This window comes from Nipponia nippon, unplaced genomic scaffold (genome assembly GCF_047370975.1).
Source record: "Nipponia nippon isolate SJK-2023a ecotype South Korea unplaced genomic scaffold, ASM4737097v1 scaffold_1, whole genome shotgun sequence".
NCBI lineage: Eukaryota > Metazoa > Chordata > Aves > Pelecaniformes > Threskiornithidae > Nipponia > Nipponia nippon.
Genome location: NW_028262290.1, coordinates 45,184,427 through 45,204,576, shown reverse-complemented (window position 1 = coordinate 45,204,576; position 20,150 = coordinate 45,184,427). Strand labels below are relative to the sequence as shown.

The 20,150-nt window shown below is 42.5% G+C and overlaps 1 protein-coding gene across 3 annotated transcripts in view; it reads left to right on the top strand.

The window, feature by feature from the left end:
* The first annotated feature begins 2,234 nt into the window (after positions 1-2,234).
* SNTG1 (syntrophin gamma 1) overlaps positions 2,235-20,150 on the top strand; it is a 355,828-nt gene continuing 337,912 nt past the window's right edge. The window contains exon 1 of one of the 3 annotated variants that reach the window (XM_087753570.1): positions 2,235-2,659. The gene's annotated coding sequence lies outside the window, so the exon portion shown is untranslated. The remainder of the gene's footprint in view (positions 2,660-20,150) is intronic. The other 2 variants (XM_087753564.1, XM_087753555.1) reach the window with 2 other exon arrangements.

Sequence of the window (20,150 nt, the reverse complement as noted above, 5' to 3'; positions counted from 1 at the left end):
CTTATTTCAATTCTCAGACATGTATTTTAATCATCCTAGTTCTAATATATGTATAGTTGTAATCATTTATTTTTTCAACCCTGTCAGGAGAACTGTCAGTTCAAACCATTCAATCTTTCAGTAGAACCACAATAGGGCAGACAACTTGGTTGGCTTGTAGCTATCAAGAACTCTGTTAACATCAATCAATATTAAGAAACAGGGAAAAATACGGAACTGTATCTCGAGATGAGAACTGAAGTACAAATCTGTTCAATTAGGCATGAAACCTATCACTGCATATTCTCATGCATTTATCAACTCAAGACTTAACTATACTCTTCAGAGCAATTCTATTATCTTTGCACTTAGCTTGCATGAAGCCATCTTTTTAAATCCTTTTCCCCCTTAATGGCTCACTGCACATTATTGAAGTTAGTATTTATAAAAGGAATTAATAAGGAACAGAAACATTTTTGTTTGCACCAGCTTGGTGGAAGAAGACCCCTTAATTGTAAGATGCATATGAAAATTACTTTTCATTCCAAGAAGCCTAAACGAGTTGAGAGGAAAAGGGTTGGCAGAGGAGCTACAGAAAAGCAAAGCTCAATCTCCTTTTACTAGTCTTTTAATTTTGACCACCCTCCCCGATATCCTCAGCTTGACTACAGAACAACACTTCCAAGAGCCAGAACGGGGCCCGGAAGATGAAGACGAGGCCATGGCTGCTCCCCCCACCCCCGGTGTGGCAAGAGCACCCGGACGGGCCGGCTCTGCCCCAAACCGCGCTGGAGCAGAGGCTCCGTCTCCCTGCCGCCACAGTCGCGGGATTTCCCTGCCCGCGCCCGCAGCTCCCCACAGCGTCGGCGGGCGGCGGCGAAGCCGCTCCGCGCCCGCTGCGGACGACCCCGGCTCCCGGCTCCCGGCACCGCCGCGGGGGAGCCGGCAGTGCTCGCTTCTCCCCGCAGCCAGCGCGGGGAGCGCATTGCTGAGGGGCGGCTCCGTTGGCGGCTGCCCCCGCGCTCCCTCTTTCTCCTTTCCCTGATGCGTTAATTCTTCTACTCCGCGCCCTTCGCGGAGGCGGGTCGGTGCCCAGCGGCCCCGTCCCGAGGGGAGAGCCGGCTCCCCCGCGGCGGCTGCCCCTCACCGGCCTGGGGCCGTGTGTGCACATAAGTCTATACATGTTTTGTATAGATGTGTGTGCGTGTGTATCGCACTGATCTGCCACGTTATACCGTATCATTTCAGCGCTGCCCGACGGGGAGGGCGATGGTGGCGGGGTGATACCCAGCGGGGCGCCTTGTGCCGCTGTTAGAGGCACGGACGTGCGGAGGAGGACTGACAGGACCAGGCAGGGGCTTTAGCGGGGAGCACCCCCCCCCCTACACTTTGCGCCTTTTGGGCGCCCTCCTTGCCCGAGGCTGCCCGGGAGAGCGGGGTTCGCTGTGCTCCGCTGCGGGGTACGGGCCGCTGAGCCGTGGCCCGGGTTAGAGGCTGGGAGACGGGGGAGCGGGAAGGTCGCTCCCGAACCGGCAGCGCCGGAGCCGGGGAAAGTCAGCCTGGCAAAGTGATGAAACCGGCACCAAAGTTCTTCCAAACATGGGGATCGATGTGTTTTCTCTCTGGCGAGCGGTCAGTTTGGACCCACTCGCGCAGCCAGGAGAAACGGCAGCCGGGAAGCTGAGCAGAAACGGAGGCTCACTGAGGTGGGCGAGAGAGCGGGCGAACAACTTTCCCGCCTGGCCACGGGCGAGACCCGACAGCCGCGGCTCTCCAGGACGGGGGAGGGCTCCGTGGGCTCCAGGCGAGTGGGCTCCCCAGCGGCCCGGGGGGACGCCGCCGCCCCGCGGCGGGCGAGCAGCTCCAGCGGCGCCGCGGCCAGGAGCGCCCTGCCCCCGCCCGCCGGAGGGCACCGGCCGCCGCGGCGGGACGGGACCGGCCGGGAGGGCCGCGCTCCCCCGGCGGCGCCCGCTGCGCCTCCCGCTGCCCGCCGGAGTCAGTCCCCCGCGCGGCGCGGCGCGGCGCCCCGCCTAACCGCCCGCTCGCCCCGCTCCTCCACGGGGGCCGGCCCGGGGGAGGGCTGCGCGTCACCGGATCTGGTGGCACCGGCAGCGGGGCGGCGTTACGGAGCGCCCCGGGAGCGGCGGGGGGGGGCGGGCGGGGGTCCCGGGCGGGGCCGGCATCGCCGCGGCTGGCTGCGGCCGCGGTGGCGGCGGCGCGCCGCCTCGCCTCCCCTCGCCTCCCCTTGCCTCGCCTCGCCTGGCCGCTCGCCGCCGCGGAGGGGCGGCGCTGCCTCCTCGCACTCCCCCGCCCGGCGCCCCCGCTCCGTCTCCGGGAAGGGCGCGGGGAGCCCCTCGCTCACCCTAGGCGCGGCGGCGGAGTTTGAGCCGGCGGCGGCGGCTGCGGCGGCGGGGGTGCGATGCCGTGTTAGCCGGCGGCCCGCCCCCGAGGTAGCGGCGGCGGGAAGGGGCGCGAGTTGCCGAGGCTGAGGCTGGCACCATGGGCAGCGGGCTGGGGGGCGCGGCGGCCGCGCTCCCTGCGCGCTGCGGCTGAGCCCGGAGATGTGCCGGCGCCCTGTGGAAATATTTTGGAAATCGCGCGGAGCGGCGGTCCGAGGAGGACGAGCGGCGCGGCGTTTCACCAGCTGAGAGGAGGTCGCCCGGCGGTAGTGTATAGGCAAGTAAGTGCTGCTCCTTTTCTGCTGTCTTTTCCTTGCGTTACCTTCGTCTCGAGTGACTTTTTTTTTTTTGCAGCTGTTGGTCGCCCGCTCCTGGTTTGGAGACAGGATGGTTGGCGGCGCCAGCGGCAGTTTTCAAGCGTTTAGGTGCGGGAGGTTTGTGGCTGGGATTGCAGGGGAGCACTGCTCCTACTCTGCCGGAGTCCGCCGCGGGCATCCCGCCGGTGCGGTGCTCCGGCGTGGTAGCCGGGAAGGGAGCACAGTGTCCCAGTGCTTCCCGCTTCTGCAACTGTAAGAGATGATGCGTTCTTACAGGCGTTAAGATAAAATGCCTTCTCCTTTGTGCTGAGCAATAACTAAATTGTAGGAGTCCCTTAATTGCTTTCCTTCAGTGCCTCTTGTAGGAGAGAGGCAGGGTGCGTGTTAACCTTTCAGACCAACTTACAGATTAAGATAGTGAACCCAGAGTTTTGATTTTTATGCCCTTTCTTGTGCCCTACCTGGTGATTTTTCTTTGAGATGCTCTTGCTGTGAGGATATGGTTTGCCCAGCCTTGTTTGTTTGCTTACTTTTAGCTTGTGGATATTTATTGCTATACTTGACATTGCCATGAAACAAAAAGTTGACTGTAATTTATTTCAGTATATGGAGCACGATCTGCAGGCAGGGGACTAATTCTGCTCTCAAAGGAACTCCACTTCAAAGGAGAAGGCCCGTGGGGCTGTAATCTCCTGCTGAAAACTCAGAGAGCTCAGAGCAGACCTGTCACACTGCAAAGAATGAATTCTCCTGTTCACCTTTCAGTGCTGATAGCGTGTAAGCTAAGCAGCCTGCCTTCCCATATCTATGAAACACCTGTCTCTGAAATGCAGGGGATAGAGATGTGAATTCTGGGCAGGTTTGGGAGAAGACAGAACTTCAGACAGTGTTTAATTAAGTTTGCTCATATTGATTTCCTTGGTGTTTTCTCTGTGAGCCTGAAACTTACAATCTTTTACAGTGACCTTGATGTATGTTCTGTTCTAACACGAAAGCAGCACAGAGTAAAAGCATTTACACAGATTTATAGCTAAGCTCTGACATTTCACTAAGAGCTCAGTCAGTTCCAGTGAATGTGGTAGTTTCAGCAAGGGCACTGGGCATGGTATATGTGTAGGAAATAACTTGGGGAAATAACTTGCTAATAGTGATAAAAGTATAAGTTGCAATGCTGGAAGCATATGCTCCTGCAGAAATGTCACTGTGCATGAAGTGTTTGTTGAGTTGTGGATATTTTGTTTTCTAATCAGTGAGATCTCTAGCGAAGGGGGTGTGTGGGTGTGCGTGGCAATCTCAGAGCTTCCCAGGTTTATGCACTTTGATTTGTCAGCAGCAAGACATCTTTTTATGCACCGAAATACACATTTTTACATGGATGCAGTATTGACATAATACGATCAAAGGATGATGGGATGGCAGTACTGTGAATGTATAACTAACTCAAGTTTATAGCAGGAAGATAAAGTAAGCCTTTCCCATAATGGTGGATGGAGCTCACTGTGGGTAAGCCAGCTGAAGGGAACGTCATTTGTTTCAGTGCAGTTTATGGAGAGCTTTGCTGTGGTTCATATTTGTGACTCTGAAGATACTGTGAAACACAATTAGAATAACTGTTGCTAGACAGTGGGACGCAAACCTGTCCGTTACTTAAAACATTCAGCTGTTTCTGTGTCATACCAAAAAAGTATAGTTTTTAGCAAAGTCTGCCTATGGTTTTATTGTAGTAATTCCTTCCTCTGTTGCAGCGTGGCAGGCTTTCACTAGGCATGTGCAAGGAAGATCATAAAACACTGAAGCATGCACTGATTTGGAATTCTTTTGGGCTATATATTACATTCATGGTTTCCACCATTAACATAAGTAACTGCTTATACCTGATAGTGTAAGTAAATGGGTATTAAAAATTGTATCAGCGTTTGTCACTTCTGATGCATGTTATAAAGCCCTTTTCTTCCTTTTCTTCCTTTTCTTTTTAGTCCTTCAAACTAATCTAATGCTATACTTGCTGTTTGCCTGGAGAGGAAGAAAACATAATTTAACGATATATCATTTGGCTCTTGCAGTTCTCTTGTCCCGTAGCTATGAAATAATCTAATGAAGGTCCCCGTCACTGGATTAAAGAACATGCTGCTCTAGACTTTCACTTATGGCCAGGTTTTCACTCTGTTACATGGCCAAAGAACTGAGTTTTCACAGGGTCTGGAAAAAATGAAACATTTCTTTTTCTGTTAGAAACTTGAAAAGAAAGGGCAAGATAAGACCTGAGGTCTTTAAGGATATATTTACAAAACGACAACTTCTAAGATATTAATCAAACCCCTTTATCTTCACACATTTTCTCTATCTTTTACTTGGCACTTGTCAGAAAGCCTTTCTGCATATTTATACTTCAGTTTAAAATGTGTGTAGTTCTTAATTTTAAAAGCTCAGGAGTGGCTGTCATACAGTTCACTGTAAGGCTATTCTAATATCCTCTTTAATGTTCTGTATCCCAGTTTGCTTGCATCTTTTGAATCAAAGATTTCTAAAGTACAGTGTATTCAATCTTATAGCATGCATTTTTATTTTAGTACTATGCAAATCTCTTTAATAGAGAAGATGTTGACTTGATTCAGAAATTTCAGGGCAAGCTCAGAGATTACATTTCTTTCCTGATTTTTTTCATGTTTTCTCAGACATGCTGTTTAGCTTGTCAGGCATAACTTTCATGAAGTGACAGAAAGACCTGTAAGCAAAATTAAACATATCAACAGTTAAGCATGTTTTTTCTAGTCAGCCCAACCCAGTTGAGTGCATCATTTCTATTTATTCATCTTAAATTGAACATTAAAACAAACAAACAAACAACAAACAAGAGCCGTAGTCTGCTCTCAGTTCTTCCTTCTGAAGTGCTCAGATAAGTACCATTTCTTCATGCTCATAATTTAGCACTGGTTCTTGTGCCTGAGCTACTAGGAAAACTGTGATACTGTCAGTATTTCTTACCGGTAGTCATCGCCAGGTTTGCTTGCATGCATTGTTAAAAAGGTAAGGAGTTGTAGTGAATAATAAGAAATGTCAAATGGATTTAATGTGTAGTCTTTCTTGGCCCTTGTCATGGATGTGCTTTCAGTTCAGGTTTCCAGGGAGAGAACTGGATGTGGGTGGGTTGAATCCCAATTTGAGTCTGCTGCATCAACGTACCTCTGGCAGTGTGCTGTGACATTGGCTCAGCATGATTACACAGCCGACCTTCTGCGTTTGCCCTGAGTTTTACCTACCATAACTGGAAGAGTCAGAAAGCCTTACTGTCATCGTGGCCAAACTAAATTTTCTGCATTCCTGTTGCAGAGCAGAGGAAGGAGAGAAAGCATACTTAAAAAAAACCAAACCAAACCAGATAATCTCAAAAATACAGCTGTAATCAACACCAGGGAATGCAGTGGAGACACAGCCAGTGAAATTCACATATATATTTAATTATCCAAGGGAGAAATTATTATCCATCTTGAGAGATCGATTTAGTAGGTGATGTGTCTACTCCTTATGAAGAAAAGGAGGTACATGATATGGAAACAAAGCTTTTTTCCACTGCACACTTCAGATATGGCTGTCACTGTTCTTTGGGACTCTGAGCCTTATCTTCAGTAATTAGCTCAAGTTGGCCAAAAGAGGTGGAACGCTCGATTGTGTCTTGAGTCTGGTGGTGGAGGAGCCAAGGGCTGGGTTATTTCCTGGGGACTTGCTCTCTCCAATTTATTAAAGTAATGGGTAGAGGGAGACTAATCAAGAAGAGTGTTTGGGATGAGATTAATTTCACAACTTGTTCTCCAGTTTGCTTTGGGTAGTGTTGGACAAAACCCTAAAAGTTCTTAACTCTGATGCTATTGTGAGAGTAATAGTAGATTTGAGTTACATATGTGGAATCATTCTAAAATATGGGGTTTTGTACGTGAGGCCAAAACATGGGTAAATGATACTGGTGGACAAGGTTTGCTGTGCCACTCCGGTATTCAGAATGACTTTAACGATGGGGCATGGATGGTTTGTGGAAGGCTGAGCTGTACCTTCTGCTGTGAAAAGCAGGAGGTCCCCCATGCCAGGAGCTGAACACAGCATGTCTGTCTTACTCTGAGGGTGGAAGTGGGTGTTCCTGGAGGGGAACAAGCCCTGGAGTAGGGCGAAAGTCTGACACTGACCTCGCAGGGTACTTTTCAGCAGCCACGGAAATTCCTGTGTGAGATGTGGTTGAGGTAAAAGCACTGATGTTTTACTGCTTTACTACTGGCACTGATACTGAGTCTGTGATAGAATTCATGGCTTCAGAGATGCTGTGAGTGCAATTGATTGTTGGCTCAATTGATTATTCTGCAGATAGTTATAACCTAGATCTCATCTCAAGAGTGTTGGAGGTTTTGGGTTTTTTTTTTTTTCCTATGAATTATTTGCTACTTGCTGTTAGATTTGGGTGTTCTTTCCCTGGTTGGGTGAGATTTTGGTTCAAAGGTGTGCTTTTAAAGCTGATGACATCAAGCACTTTGAAGTGTTCATTGCTTGGATCTTCTGAGATAATGTTATCAGAGGAGGATCAGTTTATTCACTGGATTATTCTAAAGTTTGCGTTTATTATTTTTCGTTCAGTCTCAAACGATGTGTTTTTTTCAAATAGTGGACAATGTACTGGGTTTCTTGTTGAAGGTGTTAGAAATGACTCTTTAAGTAAATTTTATATTGCCTTTGGTCAAATTATTTAAATAGACTTACATGTAACAGTGAGGAAAGGCTGTTTGAATAAAACAAAACACATGCCTTTTCCCCTTCTACCTGTTATATTAAATTTATTTAAAAGAATACAGCTATCCATAAAGAAGTAAGAATGGGAGTGCTGTTGATTACATTAATTTTTCTTCACCTTTCTGTCAAAAACTAAAGGGAATTTGAAATTGTCCTATACAGATGACAGAATCTAACAAGTGATAGTAATCCCACCCTCTGATTCTTTTCACAATGTAAAGACTATTTTGCTATTTTTATTGAATTTATTGTAAAATTGTCAGTGATTTCAACAGATATAATACTTAGTTCTTGGAAATCTTCTCAAAGTTTGATATTCATACATAATATAGTTGTTAATATTTGCCTTAATATAAAGCATTGATTCTTAACTACAGAATTGTTTCTGAAATTATTTTTATGAAATGCTTTGCTATTTCTAAATATATCTTCATTCAAAATTATGTGAGGTAGCTTTTTCTAGTTGGTCTACATGGCAAAATGTTTTGATTGACTGTTTTAACAGTTGTGAATAATGAACTGTGTGTTTCAGCTTCTGCAACACAAATGGATGTTGATTTTCTTTGGCTTGCTTTTGACCCCTAAAGAAGTAAAGCAATTAGAATTATGCTTGTAAGAGAACTCTCTTCTCTCTCCTATCATTTGACATATATTATAAACAGCCTTTGAGAACTGATCTACGTTAATCAGATTTTTTTCAAGTGAAAAAGGAGGGGAAAATCATCAGCTCCACAGTTGTCTTGCAGCTCTAGGTTTCATCACACACAGCTGTCTGCCTGTATCCATTACCAGTTGGTATCACAGCTGTATGTTCCTGAATGCAGCAGAATTCACACACAGTTCTTCACACAACTGTTTTAATCAGTTATTAAATGGCAGACATTTATGTGGCAATATAAGGGTTTGGTCCACGCAGAGCACTTGTCGTGTAACAAAACACACACTGATGCATGCGTAGAGCTCTTCACTGAGGATAGATTTTGAGTAAAAAATCAGCATCAGACCTGTGTCTCTGGGTTTTAACATTTGGAGTGCCTTTGTTCTCATTCTGTGGGTTATGTGTTTTGCTTTTTTATGAAACAACTTTATCAATACAGAGTGTAATACATAATAAAAAATGGTCTTTTCAAAATCAGTGTTAGGCTTTAATAAGATGGAGGAATGGATAGAAAAGCAAACTGGGGTTACAAGTCCGAGGAGCCAGAGCAGTTAACACATTATGAATGGGGCATGATTGGCCACTGCCAGGGGTGCAGTTAGTGGCACAGCTCCCTGTCGGCAAACTAAGCAACCCTATTAAAGTAAGTGCAAAAATAGCTATGCTATTGCTTTTTCAGCTGAAGGAACTTCTCAGTCAAATACAGTGACGTTTGTGAAGGAATGTTACTGGAGGAAGCCTGCTGTAACTGTGCTAGATGTTTCCAAGCAAAGTATACAGAAATCATGACAGCATCTGGTGATTATCACCTCTCGTTTTTCTTTAACTCACTGAGATTAGGAAGGACGTTCCCGGACAATTGAATGCACACGTAGAGAATTTCTACGCTATGTCATTAGTCTTTCAGCTAGTTAATTCTTAAGCATCTGTAATAATGGTTCATCATATGCTTCTTTTCACAAGTTGCTGTCATATGCAGTTGTGAGGTTGTCTGGGCTATTTTCTTGGGATGTCTTAACTAAAATTGCCTAAATTTCAGTTTATTAATCTGTTTTATACAGCAGCTTTCCTTTTCACTACGTTAAATAGCCTCCTAGTAATCTGAGCTGATCTTACTGATCAGTGATTTTACATTCTTCTTGTTGTGTTATTGTCTATGTTCTCAATGCCATTTGTGTACCTATATATACAATTACTCATTGCATGCTTTGATTAATGGAGAAATCCAGTTGTTAAGAGTGATTTGATACTGCCATTTATTGCTACGCTCCTGCACAACATGCCCTTTCATGTACCTCTTATTGCCTCTTTTTAAACGTCTGCATAATGATATTATGATACTTTTTCTTGACATTAAAATCTCAAGGTTAATCTCAAGCATTTTTTATTTTCCTCATGTAGTACATTTTGCATCCAATTGATTCTGTATTTTTTTGTGCTCTGCATTTGTGTGTCTATGTACAACTCTTTATTAAGATTAACATACTATCCTTTATAGACTGTGTGTTTACAGAACTGAGTCTGTGACTTTTCCTCTTTGAAATCAGACTTGATTTTTCCTTTTATGGTTAACTGTTCGCTATTATATATTTGCTGCAATTGTCTAACAACAGCAAAGACATGCTTTTTTTGTGGAAAAGTGTTTTGGGAAATGGGAAAAGAAAATATCTGGGGACCAGTTCCTTTTTGGCAAATTACAAGAACGTCATCCAGCATCTACTGAAATTAATTGGACTTTTTCTGTTAAGTTCATACATTGTATACGGACCCATTTTTTTTCAGTATTGAACAAGATTACTTAGGTCTTGCTACTTTTAAGTATATTTTCAAGTTTCAGCCCTGAACTAGCTCATTTTTGCCTAAAAATGATAATTCGGCTTGATACAACTTTATTATTTTCTGCAAGAAAATAAAGGATTGAGGATATAGTTTGAATATATAGAAAAACTAGATTTAGGGTAGAGAGTATTACGCTGTAGACCATATTATGTCACATCTGGGGAGGAGTAGAAAGTCTGCTTGGTCCAATCAGTTACCCTGTTGTGTTGTTGCTGTATTGAATATTGTGTCTAAAAAAGCTGATAATGTGCCCAAGATCATAATCTTAAAATAATTGCTGTAGAACTACTGGTTTTTATCAAAAGTAAGATAGGAAATTCTGCAAAGCAGGAAAGATACTAACATGTAGATTGGTTGATATATCTGGTTAAGGAAGAAGTCTGGTATTCTGAGAGAGAGAGATATCCCTCAGATTCCTGTTAGGCAGGTGAAGCGAGTTTGGGGATGACCATAAAACTCAGGAAATGGTTTAAATATCAATCCTTGATCCTTGAATAAATGCTTTTTTACAATAGAGTGAAAAGAGGAGTCATATCCAGTGTGGCTGAATGGCCAGTACAGGGGGAGGACAGCCAGTTCTGAGAGGGTCATCTGGCAACAAACCTGAATCTCTGCTCCTTCAGCCTCCAGGCTTTGCGGATGAGATGTTTGGCACAAAGTATGGGATATCAGTATTGGAGCAGTTGAGAAAGACTCTTATGGCATTTTTTTTAGTTCTTTATTTCAGCCTTGTGAAACCAGTAGATTCAAGACAGCCTGTTTTTGTGTAGGTAGTGAATCCAATCCGAGTGTTCTGGACAAGCTCCTGTGAAGCTCTTGCACCTAGGAGAATGGATTTAAGGCATTTGCAGGCTGGTACAGCTTCCTGCTAAGCTCCTCACAGCCAACGGGGTTTAGGATTGCATGATGCTGTGTTTTAGGGGAAGCGTTTTCCTCCAGTCAATACAGACCAACAGTTTTGCAAGAGGCAGTCCTCAGATTATGGCACCTGCTTCACCACATTATATTCTTTTCTAACAAACTTTTCTTACAAGAGTGTTTGCTATAGTAGATTCAAACAGGAATGCCCTTTGATAGTTTTAATTCTGTGTTCAGTTTCAGGAGATGTTTATATTCTTAAACATTATGAAGAAATGTGATGCCTACCTATCCTGAAAAAGTGTATCAGAGAAGAATCAAATAGGTTTTCTACTGGGTAGCAGTAGGGAAAGATTATGACCTGATCTGAAGTGCCTATTTGAGAAATATCCCCAGAGTTAGTGTGTGCCCTCTAGTACCGAAGGGGACAAGCTATAATAACTTGTTGTCACAGGAAATCACAATCAGGAACCTGCATATGCAGGTGAACATATCTATATGTGCTTTCTTAGGTGAAGAAGATGTGTTGCCGCTCCTGACCTTAGACATTATAACTCTTTATGCAGGGAGAGATGGTACCTTTAATGGGAATTCCTCACCCTAACTGTGCAAACTGTGGTAGAGCCAGGAGGTATTCTCTGAATCTCAACACGAAAACCTTAAAGAAACCTATAAGCATAATTTCCCTACCTCTTTCTTAAATGAATTAATTTAAATAAAGCTTTCCTTATGTCAGTAAAGTGTTTACCAAGTAGAGCAGAAGCTTTTAATGGCTTATAATGTGTTATGAAGGGCGGTAGTAATGACCATTCAGCAGATAGAGCTACAAGCTCTTTAAGTGTTATAAAACGCAGATGAGATGTCATATACAGCTGTTTATTAGAAAGAATGATAGTAGGTGTTGAAGGATACTGATACGGAACTGCTGTTTTTCACTCTGGATTTTTTTTTTTTGCCACCTTTTCTCTCAAGAGCATAAAAAGACGTAACACTTTCCCTGCTAGCTACTGCATGGTAGTACTGACCACCATGTGTATACAGCAGTATGCCTTCTCTACAGTTCTTTGACGGCTGCAGGACTGTAAGCCTGAGATCACCAATAGCTGGGGTCATAAACATCTCAATAGGCTGCATGAAAAAGGCAGAAAAATACAGTGGCTTTGCTTTTGCATTCTTTATGCTGTGATAGAGGAAATGTATGACCCTTGAAAAGAGGAAAAGGTGAATAGCTGCATTTCTAGACAAAGCAGAGCGAGAACTGTAAGAAAGACAGGAGCAAGATGTTTGATGAGAGAGCTGCTGTCTATGTTCTTGAGGGGAAAGTGGTGCTTCCCAAGACTGCAACTGTTCAGTAATATTCAGAATTACGTCCCTGAAATATGGATCTGCTACTCATGCAGAAGAATTCTGCCAGAAGCATGTTCCCTGTCCATATGAGAAATGTCTAGGAAGGACTGTATCTGTGTCATTGTTCTCCAAAAGTCCCATAAGTTCCCCATATTTAAAGCAGGACCTCATGCACGGGAATTCAGTTACATCCTTAGATGGACCACTCACTTCTGTGGGTCCTTTTGGGGATGTAGTTGAGATGCTCTGGTTCTTCAGGCTCTCTGAGATTGGCCTTTTATTGCACAAAAAGCAAAATGGAAATTAGTGAGGTCCTCAGGTTGTCTCATGTTAGGAGAGATGCAAAAGTGACATCATCAGGATTTCTCATCCTTTTTGCCCTGCCATACATGAATATACATGTATCTCTGGCTCAAGATAAATGCTGCAATAAATTGGGCTTCATACAGGCTCCGGTTCTTACGATAGGCTCTACAGTGCTCAGAAGTCTGTGGACTAAGCGGAGTTATGGATCTCATTTCACAATTCTAATTTCCTTAGGAAAATTGTCGAGGCACGTTCCTTTCCAGCAAGTAGAGCTGGAACAAATAGCTGGAACCAACTCTAAAGGCAACTGTAGAGGTGTAAAATTAAGATTGTGAGCTTTCTAAATACTAATTCTGCTTCAGAGAAAGTAGATGAGAAGGAGGCTGCTTTCATGGATCAAGTGTTGGTATTACTACAGTTACAAAGCGCTACAGAAGATTAACTTACGTTCTTCATTTTATGGCAGCAGAATTGTCTTTTCTGGATGGTGAGAAGTATTTTAGATATTCCTACGTATAGAATCTCTCTCTGCAAGCATTTAAAGTGCTGGAAAAACCTCTGCACAAAAGCTCACAAAAACCATGCAGTACTTTGAGGTTTTGCAATTACAGCTAAATATCACTTTCTGCAGGTTTATGGCATGTAAATAGCTGGAGATGCTACTGGAGGGAAAGCTAGTCCTTTATTTTTAAAAATACACATCTGTAGTAGTAACCTATATTTATGAGTGCATTAACTGTCCTGCTGTGTGTTCAAAACCTATGGTTTTGCCCAAAACACCCGTCTGTTTTTTGTCAAAGCTTTTTGTTAGCTTAAAAAGAAGGTATAATTACATAAATACCATCTTTTACTTGAAAGATTTTTTTTAGCACCATCCATCTGAAATATACTCTTGTATTTAGAAATTATGAGAAACAACCTGAAGACATGCTTTTAAGTACCACAGAGTAATGCTAGACATCAAAATTATGGTCTCTTATACAAGCCAATTGTTTTCACGGTACTGGGGCACATTCGGGATGCAGATTAGGGGCAGTGTTAGACCTTTGAGTTTTTGACTATGCAAACAAATCCAGCACAGTGAGTGGACACGTGAGATGCTCTAGATTGGGAATAACTGTATATACCCATAACACCTATCTATGCAGCCTTTGATTTAGGGTGAGGGTCCCTCTAGAGTCCTCAAGTCAACTCTCCAGAGTGATGTTTAAAACTCTAAAGTAAAGGGAAGTAAAAATCAGTAAATAAGTAATTTATAAAAATAATTACTGTAGGCAAAGTCACAGATCAGTGCAATATGCAGCCGTAGGCTGGCTTGGGGAACTGACGTAGCCAGGTTCAGGTTCCCAAACATGCAGAGAGGCCTAGCCATGATGTACTGATTAATGCTAATTGAGAAGCAACAGTTACCTTCTCATTTGTCCCACTGTTTTTTCTCCCCCTATACCTCAGGGTGAATTTAAGCTCTGGACCTAAAGTCTCTGAATCTAGATTTAAATATTCACAGTAATGCTCTATGACATTGGTTCCAGTGATGTCTTGTTTGTGTATACTGGGTGAATGGGAAGTTGACCAAAAAGTGGTCTTCCTCTCAACTCCAGTGTCTTTTTTTTTTTTTTCCCCAGAGGTGGTTTCTCATGGTTATACTTCCTAGACTGTGAAAATTCGTATTTTAAGTAAATGATGATTCTGATTTTTCATCTGCTTGTATGTACTGCATTATTTGTGCAATGTTGTCTAACACAGTCAAAAGAAAACTGAGAAGAGCCAGAGTTAGCTTTTGCGCTGAAGTCTGGGGTCCAGGAAAGAAGCCTGCATATTTAACCAAAACAAAGATTGTTATTATGGGTCATACAATGTCATTTTTTATCTTTTAAGATGGAAAACTTGCTGTATTACATGCAGCAGATATCTAAAGTGAACATACTGCTGCTCATAATCAGAAGGCTCCTCAGTCCTGTAGCTGCTGGAAAGGAGACACTGTTGCTCTCTGTATAGAGAGCTGGTTCTTGGGATAATCCCCATGAAGTTGTACTGCTGATTTCCCTAGCGGCCTGCATGTGCTTGCTTGGAACAAGAGTGCAGGTGTTTTTTAAGAGCATGACAGGCACGTGTGACTGAATCAGCTCTGTCTTCCTCCACCATGGAGAGGATGTTCTTCTACCGCAAGCTCAGTTTTCATCCGTCTGGGAAGCCTTTGATTTACTGAAATACACAAGGCAGCTTCTGAAGCGTGAAATGATTTATATGACGGTCCCTTCCATCTGAGTAGCTATCTGGTATCTGGGGCCTTGCTGGAGTGCTCCCATTGAAAGAAAACAGAAGATGCATATCGGAGATTTCTGTGGTGGCACCCTTTTTATTTACAAAGATTGGACATAATATTTCTGTTACAGGTCAGTGAACATGCTGCAGATAGTTGCTTGTGGCAAAAACCACTTTTGGGGTAAGTGTTGTGCCCCACAAAGCTTGGGCTCTGTTTCTTCTCAGAACCATGACTGACACATGTCTCTTCCTGTCTCCCTTCTCGCATATTGTGGCCCATCAGGCCTTTAGCTCCTGCGTTTGCAGTCAGTCAACACCAGAAAGGCTATGCATTAGGTTCTTTCTAGCCATCTTCTTGGGTGGTACTTTACAGGAGAGCATGCGATTAATCATGGCTATTTACGAGATTCATAGTTCTAAGACTTACTTGCTAGAAACCCATGAGGTCTTCAGCATAATAAACCTATAATGGCATGATACAGTGATGTAAAAGTATGTAATTCAAAGAAGAAACGGTAACTGGAGAATGTTTGTTTGTTGTTCACATGTACAGCAGTGAACATAGATGGTACCTCTTTGAGGTACAAGGTGCCATCATGATAGAAGTAAAAGTGACTTGAGTTACAAAGACTATTGTCAACTCATTTGTAAAACTTCAGTTATAACGTGTGTTTCTTTATCTGGTTACTGACACATATATGCAGAGAATATATTTCTCTTAAATTGCCATAAGGTTTAATTTTGCTTTTCAGCCAACTTTTCCCTGAAGGGATGACAAAACTGATAATCTGAGAGCAGCTCATTTTAATATTTTTGAGGATGGTCCTTAGTTAGAGCTTCACATTTATGATTTCCCTCTCCGGTATTTCTATTGTATCCTTTACAAGCGTATCACTTGACAGTGTATGTTTCTAACATATATGTGTGTATACACGTGTTTGTAATAGATACGTGTCTACATCTGTGTTAAATATGATATACTAAGTGCTTATCAGCCTTGATAGCCCTGGAATTTGGAAATCTGTAATAAACCTGTCTTTGATCATGACAGTGGCCATATTACATGGCTGGATGTTCTCGTGGCTTCTTTTAGACCTACATAAAGCACACGGTGGCCTGTGCTTGTACAGGTTGACCCTCTTTCAGGTAATCATTCTTATGCTGTGTACCCTCCTCAAATCTATTCAGAACCACAAGTGATGATCATCTTCCTGGCCTGTTAAATCGTCTCTTTAAATGCCTCTGCTAGTTCCTCCTCCCTCACATCAAGCTGAAGCTCTCTCTTGTTTTCAAGGGTTTTGCTTAGTAAAGCTGAGCACTAGACGCTGTATTCAGCAGCTTACTGAGATTTTTATTCTTACTACCAGTCCACCACTGTCTGAATTGCCTGTTCTGGCCCTTGAAATTTCCATAATACATATTTTTCTGTCCCATAGGAAAGTAAAAATGCTCTACTTGAAAATCTGCTTTTATAATGTTCAGTTGTCATCTTAACTTCTACGAGGATGCTTGCAGATGGTTTCCATCTGGAACTGATTTCAAGCCTAAATGAGAAGTTTTTTCAGTAGTTCATTTTGAATAGATTTATATGAATAGTTTTATATAATTCAGTGACATCTTAATGACTAATTTTTGAGTAACTGAAATTTTGCCTTTTTTTCATTTTTTCATGCTAATCCAGTAATAGAATCTACTTAATGTATACTGTTGTGTATTAAAACATCCTGGCACAGAGCTTGAAAATAGTATTTCTTGTTTCAATAGCTGTGCTTGAATATTTAATTTAAAACTATTTAATATACATTTATTCAGTGAAATTGCAGATGCTTGATGTGAATGTTTTTAGACATCTGCCTTTAGGCAGTACATACCAGACAAGGACAGATTACCTGGAAATTTACTTTCAGCTTGATGAAACACCCCTGTTTTGTTTATGGATGAATCTTCAGCATTTGACTGCAGTCGTGGCAGTGGTTGGTATTAGATTCCTTGGACTTAAACCTGCTTCCATTTGTTCAGCAATAGAAAATGCAAAGTGCTAGTGTCAAGAGTTGAGTTTAAAAATAAAGGAGAAGGACTTAAGAACAAACAGCTTGAACAACTGTAATTACACATATCAGTTTGAATGTACAGTGAATTAAAAACAGCAGTGAATTAGTGAAGAGAAATTCTATTCTTGAATCCAGACTGTGAAGATGTGAAGTGTGGGGATATCCAAAAAGAAGACGTGGATCCTAATGTGTGCTGAACCAGCTCCTGCCCAAGTCCCCATCACGCTCATGAAATGTTGGTGTGGGCAATGAGTACTCAACTAGGCAGTGCTGGACGGCTGCAAAGCTGACCTACCTCCTCCTTTTGAAAACAAATCTTGGTCTTTTTTTTTATACTGCATACTCTCTTCCTCAGAGTTTGTAGTCTAAAAATAACATAGCAATCAAGCAGACAGCTGGAAGAAAGGAGTGGTGAACCCCTCTTCACTAAAGAGAACAGGCTGAGAGGTGGGTTAATGTGTGGGTTTTGTGGGCTGATCAGAAGCTGTGTGAATGACTGATAGTTAAACTGGCCTGTTATGATTTTTTTCCAAATTGTCTTATCTATAATTTAGAGGAATTTTACCCCAAATTTTTCTATGTGTAATGTTTTTCATTACTGAAGTTTAAGTAAATTTCAAAATTCTAAGTTGTTTTAATTTAAACTCGGTTATCTCAGTATGGCAATGTCAAGTTTACTGAAGACAGCAAGATCTCAGTAGGGAACTGGAACTTGTGAATTAGATTTACGCTGTGATCACCCCATAGGCTTGAGGAAGTTGCATAAATGTCTTTTGACTCATTTATCCCATTTAGCTTAAATTCATCCTTCATGGACACATGGGTTAGTACTTTGAGACTTCATTAATGAATGGTTACATAAAGATTTACCCCCAGTAGTTCGAGACAGTGGAGGCACATAGTGTGTTAGACATTGATTTACATGCGTTTTTGGTTTCTCAGAGTATTTTGCATGATCTAGTAGCAAATTTCTATATACTTGAAGTCATTGCTTTCCTGATGTATTACTACCTTTTGGAAGAATGTTAAACAAACCCAGAAAATAATTTGATTTGTTGTAGGAGCATTTAAAATGGATTTGTCTAAATCTATTCTTGATATAAATTAAATATGATATGAAGTCATTATTTGCTTATTTTCCAGTCTCTGTCTTAATTGATACATTGTAAGGAGGAACATTTGGAGGTCTTAGGATTCACGTACTATAATAAGCACTTGAAGGAATCTCTCTGGGAGCATTTTGTCTGTGAATAGAGCCACAACTGCTAAATAAATTTATTCTTTTCCTACTATAGCACTGTAAAAGGAAAAAGTGGACTGTTATTTAGAGAGCTATAAATTCCCCAAATTAATTGCATTTTGTTTGTATTTAAACAAACACCTGAACATGTGGGATAGTAGCCTGTGCTGCTTCTTAAGTTCTGACTTAAAAAAAATCCCTTTTCCTACATTAGTATTTAGTTTCCAAACTGCTATAATTTCATAGGCAAGTCTGGATATGGATTTGATATGATGTTACCTTTTTCCTGTTATGGGAAAGAATTAAAATGAAACTGAAATATAAGAGTAATTTGAATGAAAGTGGAAAGATAGCATAGTATGAAGCCAGCTGGAAAACACTTTCAAACCAACTATTAACACTTGCTTCAGCCTTGCTGTAGGCAGACTTCTGCTAGCACAGGTCTCTGGCTTTAGCATTGGCCAACACATAGACTTCCAGATCACGCACCCTTATGCAACATAAACATAAACATGGCCTGAACATGAGCCAGCAGTGTGCTCAGGTGGCCAAGAGGGCCAATGGCATCCTGGCCTGTATCAAGAATAGTGTGGCCAGCAGGACCAGGGAGGTGATAGTGCCCCTGTACTTGGCATTGGTGAGGCCGCACCTCGAGTACTGTGTTCAGTTTTGGGCCCCTCACTCCAAGAAGGACATCGAGGTGCTGGAGTGTGTCCAAAGAAGGGCAACGAAGTTGGTGAAGGGTCTGGAGCACAAGTCTTATGAGGAGCGGCTGAGGGAACTGGGGTTGTTTAGCCTGGAGAAGAGGAGGCTGAGGGGAGACCTTATTGCTCTCTGCAACTACCTGATAGAGGTTGTAGCGAGGTGGGGGTCGGTCTCTTCTCCCTCGTAACAAGTGACAGGACGAGAGGGAACGGCCTCAAGCTGCGCCAGGGGAGGTTTAGGTTAGACATTAGGAAAAACTTCTTCACCGAGAGGGTGGTCAAGCATTGGACCAGGCTGCCCAGGGAAGTGGTTGAGTGTCCATCCCTGGAGGTATTTAAAGAACAGATAGATGTGGTGCTTGAGGACATGGTATAGATGGACTTGGCAGTGTTAGGTTAACGGTTGGACTCAGTGATCTTAAGGGTCTTTTCCAACCTTGACGATTCTATGATTCTATGATTCTATAAACTCTTGAATGCCTGCTTTGCTATTATTTACATCTGTATGCAGTCTTTTGCCAAGCCATAAGATTTTGAGGGAATGATACTAGTTTACAGAAATGAAATGGTCGTTAATAAGAATCAGATGTTTTGATAAGAAACCAGAAGGGGGCTAGGGTGACTTCACCATCTTACCAAATATTCATGTTCTGGCAAGGCCTCTAATGTGTTAGGCATGTACATGTAGAATTGATGGCAATTACTGTGTAAATAGCATAGTAGTAACAGTGTAAGAGAGTCATCCCCTTAAAAAAGAGAGAGAAGGACTGTCCATCACAATCCCGTCTGTCCCACAGCACCTTGTCAGTGACTCATTCTGTAGGGTGAATCAGCGAGCAGGTGTATTAGTTGGTTATGTGAGACATTAAACCACTTACAACTTATGTTTTTCTATCCTTGCAGACAATATATGCTCATTAGCAAAGATTTCTAGTGTCATTGCCTTTCTCTTCCCCAGCTGTCTTGTTATCATAAGATGACGACTGTAGTTGATATTCAGACTGCCTCACTGTTAGGGCCATGCTTTACTTGATAAGAAGTTATCGTTTCAGTACAGTATTTTGGCATAGCATTGGGGATTGTGTAATGTTTGCTCTTTAAATGGGATAAGCCACTGTGGTGTTGCATCTATTACATTTACGTAAATAGCTCTGTGGTCCCACCACTGTAGGACCTCAGTTCCTCCACAGCAGTTAGTAATTCCACAAGCAGTGCTTTCATTTGTCTTCACTTTATTTTAAGGTGGTAGGTTATCTATCAAGAATAAAAGCTTACATCCCTCGTGGATGTATTAATTTCCAGTAGGATTAATAATGGAGACTCTGTTTTATCCAGCTATGTGTTTGCACAAAACTTTTAGGAAATTTTATTGTCAGTGCCACTTCCTCTATGATCCATTTTGCTGACACTGAGT